The sequence below is a fragment of the Seriola dumerili genome, unplaced genomic scaffold (genome assembly GCF_002260705.1).
Source record: "Seriola dumerili isolate Sdu_G_001 unplaced genomic scaffold, Sdu_1.0 BDQW01000089.1, whole genome shotgun sequence".
NCBI classification, from domain to species: Eukaryota; Metazoa; Chordata; class Actinopteri; order Carangiformes; family Carangidae; genus Seriola; species Seriola dumerili.
The window spans coordinates 447,233-459,739 of record NW_019174344.1 but is presented as its reverse complement, the minus strand read 5'-3'; the positions used below and the strand labels follow the sequence as shown (position 1 = coordinate 459,739).

Genomic DNA, 12,507 nt, shown 5'->3' with positions numbered 1-12,507 from the left:
CTACGTGATCAAACTATTGGCATTAGTATCAACAAAATTCTAACAATTTTATGGTACTTATTCTCGAGTATTCATAATTTTATGATACTTTATACGACTAAATTTTAGAACAGCATGTACTTTTTTGTACTCCACTACATTTATCTGACCGCTACAGTTGCACGTTACTTTGCAGATTATGATTTTACAAAGAAAACCTGCGATCACTTAATAAAGTACGATGTAGTTATTGATTAAATTATACCAAGCAGTAGAAATGAAACAGCTACAGCTTCTTGCACGTTAATGTATTAGTAGTAACACTCCAGTTATTTAACCTATAACAATCTGAATGGGCCATTCCGCATAACGTGTGCTTTTACTTTTGAAACTTTTAAGTACATAACAAACTTATTTTGTACTTTTCTGAAGGGAAATTTTGAATTCAGGGCTTTTACTTGCAACAAAGTATTTTTCAGTATTTTTTTTTTTTTAATCTGAGTACTTTTTCCACCACTGACTGTGACTCAGCTGTTTGATGATATTGAGTAGATGCTGCAGAAACTGCTGGTGCATTTAAGACAAATACTGCAAAATTATTTGTACTCTTACAAAAGTCCCAAAAACCATGACAGACTATACCTACTGGGAAAGTTGGATCAGCAACAGGGCTCAGCAGTCAAAAGTGGACCCTCACCAGCACTGACAGAAAGAAACTAACATATTTGCATAAGCACTATTAACCATAATGTTCGCCAATTTACCAATATTTACCACTACTGAGCTAATGAATTTAAGGAATGTTTGTTCTTTTACTCTCTTACCAGCCTTTAAGTTGGACCCAATACTGTACATCTGCATACATACCTAAGTCTGCTGTTTAGGCCATCTTAATACTTTACCTGTGGAACAGGTGCAGGTTGAGCCGGGGTGAGACTCAAACCTGTTACGCCTCACAGCTCCAGGAAACCTTGAATCCCAGCCGTGGCACTGTGTGGTCACCTGGGGCTGCAGCGAAGCTACTCAGGTCCCTTTAGTTTGGAGACGAAGCAGTGATGAAGAGTAGTTGCACTGTCTTGGTGATACACATCCTGCAGCAGATTCTGACTCAGTGACAGCAGGACACTCTTCACTTTGGTTTCATATGCAGTTTGGCACAGAATCTTTAAAAAAACAGTGCGTAAATCAGATCAACATATCAACTAAAGATTAGGATTCCCTGTACAGGAATCTGGCAATCTTTTCTCTTCTGTTGCTCTTCCTGTCCTTCCTTTTTACGGCAAATAAAGCAGATGCTGTCTCACTGTCTCAACCTCTTCTCCGACATAGGCTGAGACATGAATGAAGTCTGGCCCTAGCACAGAGATCTTCTTCAAAACTCCAATGCAAGAACAATAAGCAACTAAACAAAAGAACACTGCTCCTTCTCAAGCTGGCACAGACGCTGAACCAACACTCTGCCAGAGCCAGATGAGAAAGATGACGGGGGCCTTCGAATGCTGCCGTGTTTCCGCTGAGAGGCCGTCTGGTGGAGACAACCACGGTGACTTTGGCAAAACTTGGCGAAGTGCAACGTGGCAAACCAGAGGGATGAGCGCTCCGCTAGTTCTCAGCCACACCTCCGGACATACACAGGCCAGAGGCGACTGAGGAATAAGCCACATATCTGAAGAGACACAGTGACTCTAGATTTGCCTTTGCAGACGCACTGAAAAAAGTATTCTAGTATGGCCAAATTTCACATGAAAAGCTCTTCACAAAGACGTCATTCAACAAATGATGACCAACATGAAAACACAGAACTGAGAGGTTGTCTTCACTTCGATTCTCACACTTCCTTTCCTTTCTGCTGGGAAGGCTTCCTGCTGTCAAAGTGATAAAGCCTTTTGAGTTTTGATAGACAATTCCAAGAACAGAAAAGGTCACAAAAGGTGTCTTCCGAGGCACTTGTGTTTCCCACGAAAGAGTAAATTTATTGAGACAAAATCTATCAAGTGCATGCTGCACTTTGCGTTTTTTTTCTGACAGTTAGGTATACTTCTTAGGCCCATGAGCATTGATGTTGTCCATTTCTCTCTCCAGATATCCTGAGTATACAGAACAAACAATTTCTTTTTCCATTTGAAACACAGTACTCAAATCAAAGCACAAAAACAAATCATCAACAGTCCTTTGAGAAGAAGGCGTGTAAGGCCACTGCAGAACGGCCTCCTCTCCTCTGAATCATTCAGAGGCGTGTATCACACAAGTCCACTGGTAGTATAGCAGTATTTTCTACGTACTGACTCCTTATCAGCTATTAGAAATGTGCATGGTATACATATAGCTCTTAATTTATAGGTTACATGATCTTTTTTTAACAGTACATGCTTTGTTGGGGTAGTATTTGTCATTAGTGGATTATAACATAGGAGGAAAAAAGTGGAGAATTTAAATCAACCAATAACTGTTCAACCAAATTGAATGTGATGCTAATAAAACAACACAATGAGGGGGAGGACACAAGAAAAGAACCCTGTAAAACATAACGTTGTTCAAAACAAGGGACCTACAATACATACTAGCACAGCACAGCTTGTGATATTCAGTTTTGTTAAGGCTGAGAGGAGGTCCTTCAACTCCGTGCTAATAACATTGCAGCTGAAATGATTAGTAGATTCATCAGCTGACTGACAGTAAATTGATCTTCAAATTCTTTTTTTATAAATGATTGTCTATGTCAATTTCAAGCCTTTTGATGGTACAAGTTCCTCTGATGTTAATATTCGCTGCTTTTCTCCTTCTCTTTCTTCTATAATAAAGAATTTGATGCAATTTGAAGATGTCACCTATTTTATAGACCAAACAATTAATTAAAAGAATAAGAAGAGGATTAATTGATTTTGAAATTCTAAATAATATAATGCAGTCCAATATAACAGACCTAAACCATGGGGTCAGAAACATGAAACTCTCTCCAGCTTTACAAAGGCAGTATTCTTAGTAAGATGAGTGTATTGATCTGCATTATAATGTACAGGTTCTTGCTGCTTGTGTCCACCCCATATGAGCGCTTTGTGAAAACTGTGAAAAACAGACAGGAAAAATTGTGTTCATTTCACCTTATTATGTCACGTAACCTCCAGATGTGGATCAGAAAGTAGCACTGACACTAATGTAATTTATTATACTATAACCCTTGATGCTCTTATGTCGATTAAGATATTTAAAAACTAACTAGTCTGTAGAGGCCAGATACTGGGACGACTAATATAATAACACTGTTGTTGAATTGTAGGTACACAGATTTTACCTCTATTTTCTGTAGCTTTGAGCAGGACTGGTCAAACCTGACAAAAATAGCAAAGCTCTCATAGTAAAACTTGAATAAGGAAGTAATGAGGATATAAGATTTTTACTTGGTCAGCAAAATGTAATACAGATGCACATCTAGAGGATGTCTGTTAATGAGCAATGGGTAAAGCTTTAGAGCAAATAGATAGTCCTCAATCAAGAGAATATTTCTATGTACATCAGTTTGATTGAATTATTTTGTAGCCCAATATTCTAGTACTAGAAACCTGTTGAGACTGGCAGATTAAATGTATGCTGAGGACAGATAAAATGAAGGCTAAATGCTCTGTTTTGGATCTTAAATTATTTTCCCTTATAGTCAGACAATGCAGGAAAATATATCAAAGAATTGTTTTTTTCAGTGACATAAGGCAACATATAGTGATGATTCACAGAAGTGTTGTTTGCTCTCTCAGCAGAGTACCCTTCAAGTAATGTACATTTACATTGTACAAGTACATTTATCTGTAACTAAATAGCAGAAGGCGGAACGTCACCTGTATTGTGTAATCAAATCCATCAATTTATCAGAATCTATTCAATTCAATGTGACTTTCATTTCTATAAACCTTGAACAGGGTGAGATACAGGCTACCATGCACCTGTCATTTGCTCTTATTCTATTTTGTTACCATTACTTTCCCTGTTTTTACAACTCACAGTTTAACAGTTCATGAGGGTGAAAAGACACATTTATAATATGCACTTTTTTTTCACGATGCTCCTCTGATAATAACCATCACCATGTATTCGTCCTCTGATTTGGCAAAGGCTTTGGCAGAGGCATCCAAGAACTGCTGTGAGAACTCACATGGGGGGAAAGCGTGAAGGACTCCTCCGTGGTCCTTGTCACGGCTGCCCCCCACAGGGAGGCTGATGATGCCTGCCGCCTCCTTCTGCATCAGGTAGGACACCAGGTTCTTCAGTGGTCTCTCGGTGGAGCTGCTGGCATCCTGGACCCCTTCGTCTTTTCCGGGCACAGCCAGGAGGATGGAGTATCCGCCAGAGCCCGCGGCCTTGATGCGACGAGAGACTTCATCCAGCTTGGGCTGGTCCAGGCGAAGGCGCTGGCTGATCTTCAACTGGGACACTTGAGCCCCTTTGGAGCCTTCCACCAAAAGACTGTTAGCCACTGCTATGTCCCCCTCCAGCAGGTGCAGTGATGTGGGAAAGCTGCTATTCTTCAGCAGGAGGACACCCTGCCAGACCTGACGGAGCTTCTGTCCTCCAGCCACCGCCTTAGACTGCTGGTTAAACTTGGAGGAAGAGGAGTTTAAAGAGAAGGAGGAAGGATTTTCTGAGCGATCCTCCTTCCTCGCTGGGCTCTTAGATGAGTCACTGGCTTTGCGTTTCTGGTCCTTATCTGTGAATGAGCCTGGCTCAGTTGGGCTAAGAGTTCTCCTTCTCTTGTCTCCAAAGCCAGTTTCCTGGCTGTTTTGCCGCTCTCTGACAGGGGAGGGTCTGCCAGAGCGAGGCAGCCGTTCAGGGTCACTGTAGCGCCCCCCATCTCGGCTGCTCCCTCCAGGGCTGCGCTCTAGTGAGCTGCCATGCCGGCGTACACCATAATCATTGCTTTCAGGTGAACGATCCAGCCGCCAGCCATCATCCAAATGTCTCCTTTTGCGGCTTATATCCCTGCTGAGCAATTCCCGCTCATGATCTATTGACCAGGTGTCACGTGAACGCCTCTCCAGACGATCTATGGGATCAAATCCTGCTCCTCGCATCCTGTCGTGGACACCCAGGCCGGACCATTCAGCAGTGGAGTAGAGATCCCTGTCTCTGAAGCGAGCAGGAAGTGGAGGGGACCTCTCTCTCACTCTGACTGAGTCAGTAAGACGGTGGGCAAAGGGCTCAGGGACTAAGTCATAGTGTGGCAGGGGGAGAGGCAGCTGCATGAACTGTTGCTGCTGGTAGCGGTGCTCTGTGTCTGCAAAGTCCACCCTGAGCCTCCTGTCAGGGCCACCGAGAGGGAAGCCTCTCATGTGTAAACATGCTGCCTGAGCAGCATCCAGACTTTCATACTGGATGTAAGCCCACACCTCACCTTTCCTGTAGTCTATAGTCCTGATGGTGCCAAAACGGTCAAACTCCTTGGCCAGTGCAGCAAGTGGAACCCAGGGTCCAAGCCCCCCCACCCACAGCCTGGTCGTGGGTGTAGGTTTACCATAGCCGATTTTAATCGGGTTGTGGCCCACCACTTTCCCTGACATTGCTACTTTGGCACGATGAGCCATGTCAAGATTCTCAAACTTGATGAATCCATAGGTGTTGCTCTGGCCTCTCACTGCCCGCTTTATATCCACCTCTGTTATCACCCCAAATCTGTCAAACGCCCTCCTCAGGTCACTCTCTGTCACACTGACGTCCAAATTGCCCAGAAACAACGTCCTGTTTGCCCTCTGGTCATCTTCAGGAGTCATCAGGTCCTCATCACGGAAAACAGCGCATTCAGGGATGAACGGTGGTCTGTTTCTGGCCTCATACATAGAAAACTCTCTCTCTCTTTCCAGATCTCTTATGTGAGGCGGCGGAGGAGGAGGAGGAGGAGGGGGGAGACGGCCCAGAGCCAGCTGCTGTAACCGGTAGTCTCTGTACCCCAAACCAGTGGGAGACAGAGGTCTCTGAGAGTGGAGATGCCTGTGTCCTGGTGGGAAATTGTCTTTTGAAACAGGGGAGCGGCTTCTACGTCTGTTTATGTACACTGTCTCTATTTTCAGAGGCCGATCGTACAGCACCAGCTTGCCGCGAGCGTGTTTGGCCGCCCGGGCGTCATCAGGCCTCCTGAAGTTCACAAACGCCACCCTCTCGTCGTTTTCTCGACTTATTTTAACACTCACGTCCCCAAACTTTTTAAACTCGTGAAACAGTCCGTCCTCTATTTCCTCATCGTTCAGCTGGGAGCCCAGTTCACTTATTTTGAGAGTCTTGTACTCACTTTCAGGGTTTGACAGAGGCCGCGGGTCGCTGCGTGAACCGGACCTAGATGTTTCCGCAGCGATGTCAGCGCCAACGTGCGGCTTGTTCCCTGAAACAACTCCGTAGTCGTAGCTGCTTCCGGTCCGACTGGATGAATTATGTCCGTCCGAGTCCCTCATGTCTCTTTTCTCGGTGTTTAAACTTCTCCTGGAAGAAGCGCCACTTTGTGTGGAGCCGTTGCCGTTGTTGCTGCCAACCGTCGACAGAGCTCCGGTCTTCTTGCCGCTCGGGTGGCTCCCTCCTCGGTCTCGGCCATCATCTAGCGCCCGTGAGCGTTTCTTCACCGGTGATCGCTCTTTCCCCTTCATTTCCAAAAGCCGATATCTGCAGTCTACAGACACTAATCTGCTTAAATGTACACTCCGCCACTGAAATCGACCTAAACTATCTGAACTTCTTCGCGGTTTAAACTGCACTCTCAGGCAAGCAATATGACCGCCATGTTGGACTCTACTTGCACTACTGTACGGGAAGTCCCACCTCCACGGTTGTAGAAGAAGCTGATTGGCTGTGCGGAGTGTCAATCATGAACAAACCACCGCCCGCCTATAATAAACACGGGTGCGGCTCAGCTGTAGGGTCAGAGTACAGTCCTGGAGTCAGAAGTTGATTTGAAAATGTCAGAAATCTGTGACACGGTGCAAGAGCAGGAAAAGCAGAGAGAACGGAAGTTTGCTTTTTTTTAGATTCTGCTAATATTCGTCTTGAATGAATTTATAAGAATAAAAATACATTATGTGTTGATTTAACCTACATGTAGTAAAGGATAACAGAGTTGGAATAACATCAAATGGTCTTATTTAAGCTACACGTTGTCCTTGAACTAAGGTCAGTGTATGACTAACACATGGCAGAGAAGCAGCACTTGATTCTCAGGTGAGGACTGCTAGACAGTGTAGAGCAGGGATCTGACAAGCTGTTTGTATTTGTGCAGTTCTGCACCAGAAATAAGAGATGTAGCAGGACATGGCCTAGTCAGTGCCCAACTGTGTCCAAGTAATACAAGTTTATAGTTTGTCTGGACAAATGGTGGAAATTAACTAAGTACATTTACTCAGGTACTTGTTCTTTACTCTTGTATTTCTATTTTGAGCTACTTTAAGCTTCTACTCCGTTACATTTCAGAGGGAAATATTCTACTTTTTTACTTCACTTTATTTATTTGAATACTTAAGTTACTAGATACTTTTCTTATTCTAATCAATAATACACAATATAATAAACAACTATTTTTTCATATCTAATTCAATTAGATGTTTTCATACATTATTATCATGCATTTATTAAGTGCATTTTATCTTTATACACTTGCAGTTTTTGTCTTGACTGTTTTGATATGGAAAAAATCATATTTACTGTATACATAGTAGATAGATAATGTTCATATAGTGTGAATATGTACATGCATATACATAGAAACAAACATACCCAAGCATACAAAACTACAACATTAATTCTACAGAAAAAAAATGGTTTCTTCTGATGTATTATTACCTAGCAGCATATAAAGTTAGCTAAAAGTAGCCCCACCTTTACCAGCTGCAACATTAAAGTGATGAGCACATTAATACATCAATAATTAAAATCCAACAATACAAGATTATTCTGAAATGGGCCATTAGGCACATTAACTACATATATCATTGACATTTTAAGTATATTTCGATGCTAATACTAATATAAAACCAGATATACAGGATATTCCGTAGTTCAAAAGTAAAGTAATTATAACCTACCTCTTTTTTACCAGTAGGGGTCAGAGATGTTCCTCCTAACAACCACTCCAGTTGCAGCTTATCACTGAAACAAGAAGGTAAATAAATCACAATAAACCATAGACTGTATAAAAATCTATATTCTTGCTTTGCTGCCAAGAGTGTAGACTGAATCCATTCAATTAGAAACCTCCGGTCAGTGTGTCTCTGCCTCGTCCATCTTGTTGGAAAATTTGTATTAGGTATTGTTCCATCTGTGTAAAACATGAAGAAACAACTATAGAATATTACATATAAAACATCACAAAAACAAACAAAAACTATCTTTATTGTTTTTTTCCAAACACAAATACATAAATTCCCTAACAGTCAAATTCCAAAGCATGATGGACATGTACATAAAAACACAACAAAACAAAAAAACATACACACACCATAAAACACATTAATTACTACATTGCATCCAGAAAGCCTTTACTTGCCATAGCAACTGGTCTTCCTATATTATATAATATTGAAATCAATTTCATTACCATCTACGTAATCTATGCAAAGTCCTGACTTCCTGTTTCATCACAGTAAAATACCTCCAAAAGCCTCCTTACTGTGTAACATGATGATTCAACCTTCACAATTTATTTTCAATGAAATTATTTGTACACGTTTTACATTTTAAAACAAGATAATCTTTGTTTTAATGTCAATTAACCCTTTAACTTTTGATTTTCTTAATTATACTACACAGGCACTATAGTTGCATTGCAGCCTGAGCCATCATCCACACAATACCATTATGTGTAGTCTGTGGGGTAGGATTTGTTGATGATGTGTAGGCTTTATTGTTATTATTGATAATACACAGGAATAAAATTGCTGAAGCATGGCATGTATGTAGGGCACTCCCACGCATAGGATTACAGTCTGCATGACAGCAGGATGAGAGGTGGTCGTCCACTTAATACATTTTATTTTTTATAAAAATCTGCTGATTCAGAAACTTCTGTTTCCACTTTTATATATGCAAAATTAATGCAAACCACAAATGTTTGTTTTCCAGCTAAACCCCCATTTCTTTATTGCTGAGATTCTTATCAACTAAAGACTTCTTTCTGATGATATAATATTTTATCTGCCCATGCTATTAGAAAATATCAATATAATGTTCACCTTTACAAGTCAAAGGACCTGAAGAGAATCAACTGATGATCATTTTAACCAAAAGGACATAATCGTCAGTTCTCCTTTCACATTTTGATACATTTATTTTAATTGTTTGTTCTCAACGGTTTTTAATCTGTATCTATGTTTTGCTTTACAAAACGAGTCTGACCCTATTATTTGTTGCATCAACCTTGTTGCACCCACAATTCTTACTAAAAAAAAATGCTTTGTGCTTTGCTGCAGGGGTATTTTAAAAGGATTATGTTGTCCAAAAAAATGGGGACAGGAGCTTTGCCCTCAACCCTGAGCTGGACCGGCCCCTCTTTGAGAGACCATCTGGTGAAGTTCCTCTATAGACTGTCACATGTCCCTTCGCTGGCCCAGCAAGGCAATCTGCCACCCAGCATTAAAATGGCTGTAAGTGTATCTATAAAGATAATATGAAGGGGAATGTGTTCCTTCTTTAGGTGTTCGGTCAGTATCCAGGTCAGTTGTCTGTGCTCCTCATATTGAGCAACCAAAGCATCCAATTATCTGCAGTGAGGTATGCCAATAGAATTCTAGAGATAACCAGCAGGGGAACAATCTAAACACTAGCATTGTCAGTAACTTTTAAATAATATATTTAAAAAAAAAGAGTTACACTAAGACTGCTGCTCATGAATTCATGGAAAATATGAAACCATGAACATGTTGCAACAGATAGGCGTCTCATCTGTTAACAGCCATCAAAAACAGAATGGCATGCCAGGGTTTTTGTTAATGAGCTGTCAAAGGGGGAATCTGCAAAGGATTAGTGGAGGAAAAACAGCTTTTAATGAGTTTCTATTTTTGTGTGTCGCATTAAGGTGAACAGCATGGCCTGACCCAGTGCACCCTGGCTTTTATGTGAGACAGATGCTCTGTGACAGATCTGTTAGTGCATTTCCACCATCACCCAGCCAAAAGACAACCGATCCTTCACCTGTGTAACCTGAACCAGCATGCAGTCACAATGAATTTTAGGGAAAAATGGCTCTTCAAACCGACAGCCACCAAACTGGTTCTTAAATGTTTTTCATGGTATGTTGATGCTGATTTAATGACAAAACTAGGATGAACTCCTGGTACAACAGTGTTTTATTAAAAATCTGTGTAAAGACAAACACCATCTTGGAGCGTTGGCATGTGGCAGAGCACTGCAGCCCAGCATGACCCACTTTCTCCACTCTCTGAACACCTGCACAACACCATCACATGCAGCGCTGCACTCTGGGAAAGCAGGAGTTGCTACAATACTATGAGGACGCATCGACAGGTAAAGAAGAAAGCTAAGACGTGAAATAAAATAGTTATGCATGAATTAAAGCTACTTCTTTTCTTTATCTTAGGGAAAAGATGAACAATACATGAAAAGTCCTTGTTTTTTTGTCCTTTAGAATAATATATTCTGTGTGTTTTGTTTCATTCACTGGTTTTGTGATGATGACATAACTGGAGAGAAACCAGCCTTCCTAGCAAAACAGAGCATCCAGCATCAGTGTACTTTAACCCCCTTGGCTAAAAGAGACATCAAATTATCAGTGCATTGATCACAGAGAGCAATGTCATGCAAGTGAGCTCACAAATGTAGACATCAACTGCTTTCACTTATCCATTCACATCTGTCAGAAGTGTTTCCATTCACTTGTTTTCAGTAGTAAAAACAGTGCAGATGTAATTATGTTTGTTCAAGTGATTGTACTAAGAATAATGGACTAGATAAGCGATACCACCGAGCCCAGTGCAGGCTGAAGCTTTTTTTAGGAGCTGAGAGTGACCCAGACAGCGCAAAACACGAGGGGAGAAACAGAGGGGAGGGAAGGGGTGAGAATGGATGGGATGGGGAGGGAGGAATATAAATGAGACTGGAGTGAAGGAAAAGTACTGGGCGGATGTGGCGGTGCAGATGCAGAATGCATGAGCGCACGTGAGTGGAAGTGGGCGCTGGGGAGCACAAAAGAAAGCAGGGAGACAATGTGAAGTTAGAGGCAACTGAAGGTGAACGGCAGAGAGGAGCTGACGTCAGACACCATGAGATGCAACGTAAACCAGAGAGGATGCATGAAGTAAAGATCTCAGGGAGACATTCTTTATGATAAGAAAATTAAACTGTGCAAAGGGGATGACAGAGAGAAATGACAAGGATTCTGGTGATCAAAATGTGTAGTGATCACGACAAAGGAAGAGCAAAAAAATCCATGAGGAAAAGACAAAAGCAAAGAGAAAAATGTTTAAATTCGAATCAGACAGGAAACACTGTCACTTAAGCTTCTGCTGAGTGTTTTAACCATAGCAGCATGGCTCCATGGACAGCAGTGTCGGTTGTTCAGTCCCCACTTTGCTCCAGACTAAAATGTCTCAACATGTATTGTATGGATTAGATTACAATGAAATTTTTTTGTGCTGAATGAACAAGAACCAAAAACAAATCTCTGGAGTTTTACCTAACAAAAAAAAATGTAGATTATAACAGCGGGAGTGCTGTTGGAAAAAGGTTTAAAAGTATGTCAAATATAAAGAGGCATGAGTAAGAGAACAGAGGGTAAATTAAGGCAGAACAAAGCCGCAGCTCTTCAAACCCAGATGGGACTGTTTGGTCATTTGCTAACCAGAGAGGGCAGCAGCACTGCTGCGCCTACGGTCCCACGGGCCTGCAAGGCTGCTGATGCAGGCTTAATAAAACCAAGAAAAATTAAGAAGAGTGTATTACTGAGTGCCACTCTACTGTCCACTTAGCAGACGCCCTGCAGCATTTGTGGCTGTACTCCCTCGGTCAAGGGCACTTCAGTACTAGTTTTAGAGGAAGGACACTGTGTTTCTTTATATTGACTCCCCGCAGCATGTAAGCCATGATTATGCCACATGGTTTTAATCCTTGTTCTTAAATTGGCTTTATCAGGCTGTTTTAACAGATGTGGAGTGAAAGAAAGGGCCGTCTGTGTGGAAGCCAAAGTGGGGTGAGAAAACACCACAGATGATCATCTCTACCCCACTGCACAACAAGAGGTAAAAGTGTAGAGCTGAGGATGGAGAGGAGATGTAGGTATCAGTATTGTAGAACTACTTAAATGATTCAGATTAAAGAAAAAAAAATTTCTCTCTGCCTCTTACAAGCTGCTTTAGAAACTTTACAGGCTGCACCTGAGGCAGCCAAGCAGGAGAGCAGACCCAGCAGCTCACATGTGAAGTGGGAAAAGTATTTTGTTGTTGTTGTTTTTCAGTAAAGAAATTTATGGAGGCAGGGATGCAGAAAGGAGAGAGAGGAGATGAGACAAAGTCTGTCATATGATCCTGGGGTTGCTGTGGCAACTGCTCCCAG

General features: G+C 41.7%; 1 pseudogene; it reads right to left on the bottom strand.

The window, feature by feature from the left end:
* Positions 1-1,931: 1,931 nt before the first annotated feature.
* LOC111222112 lies at positions 1,932-6,731 on the bottom strand (annotated as a pseudogene).
* Positions 6,732-12,507: the final 5,776 nt, after the last annotated feature.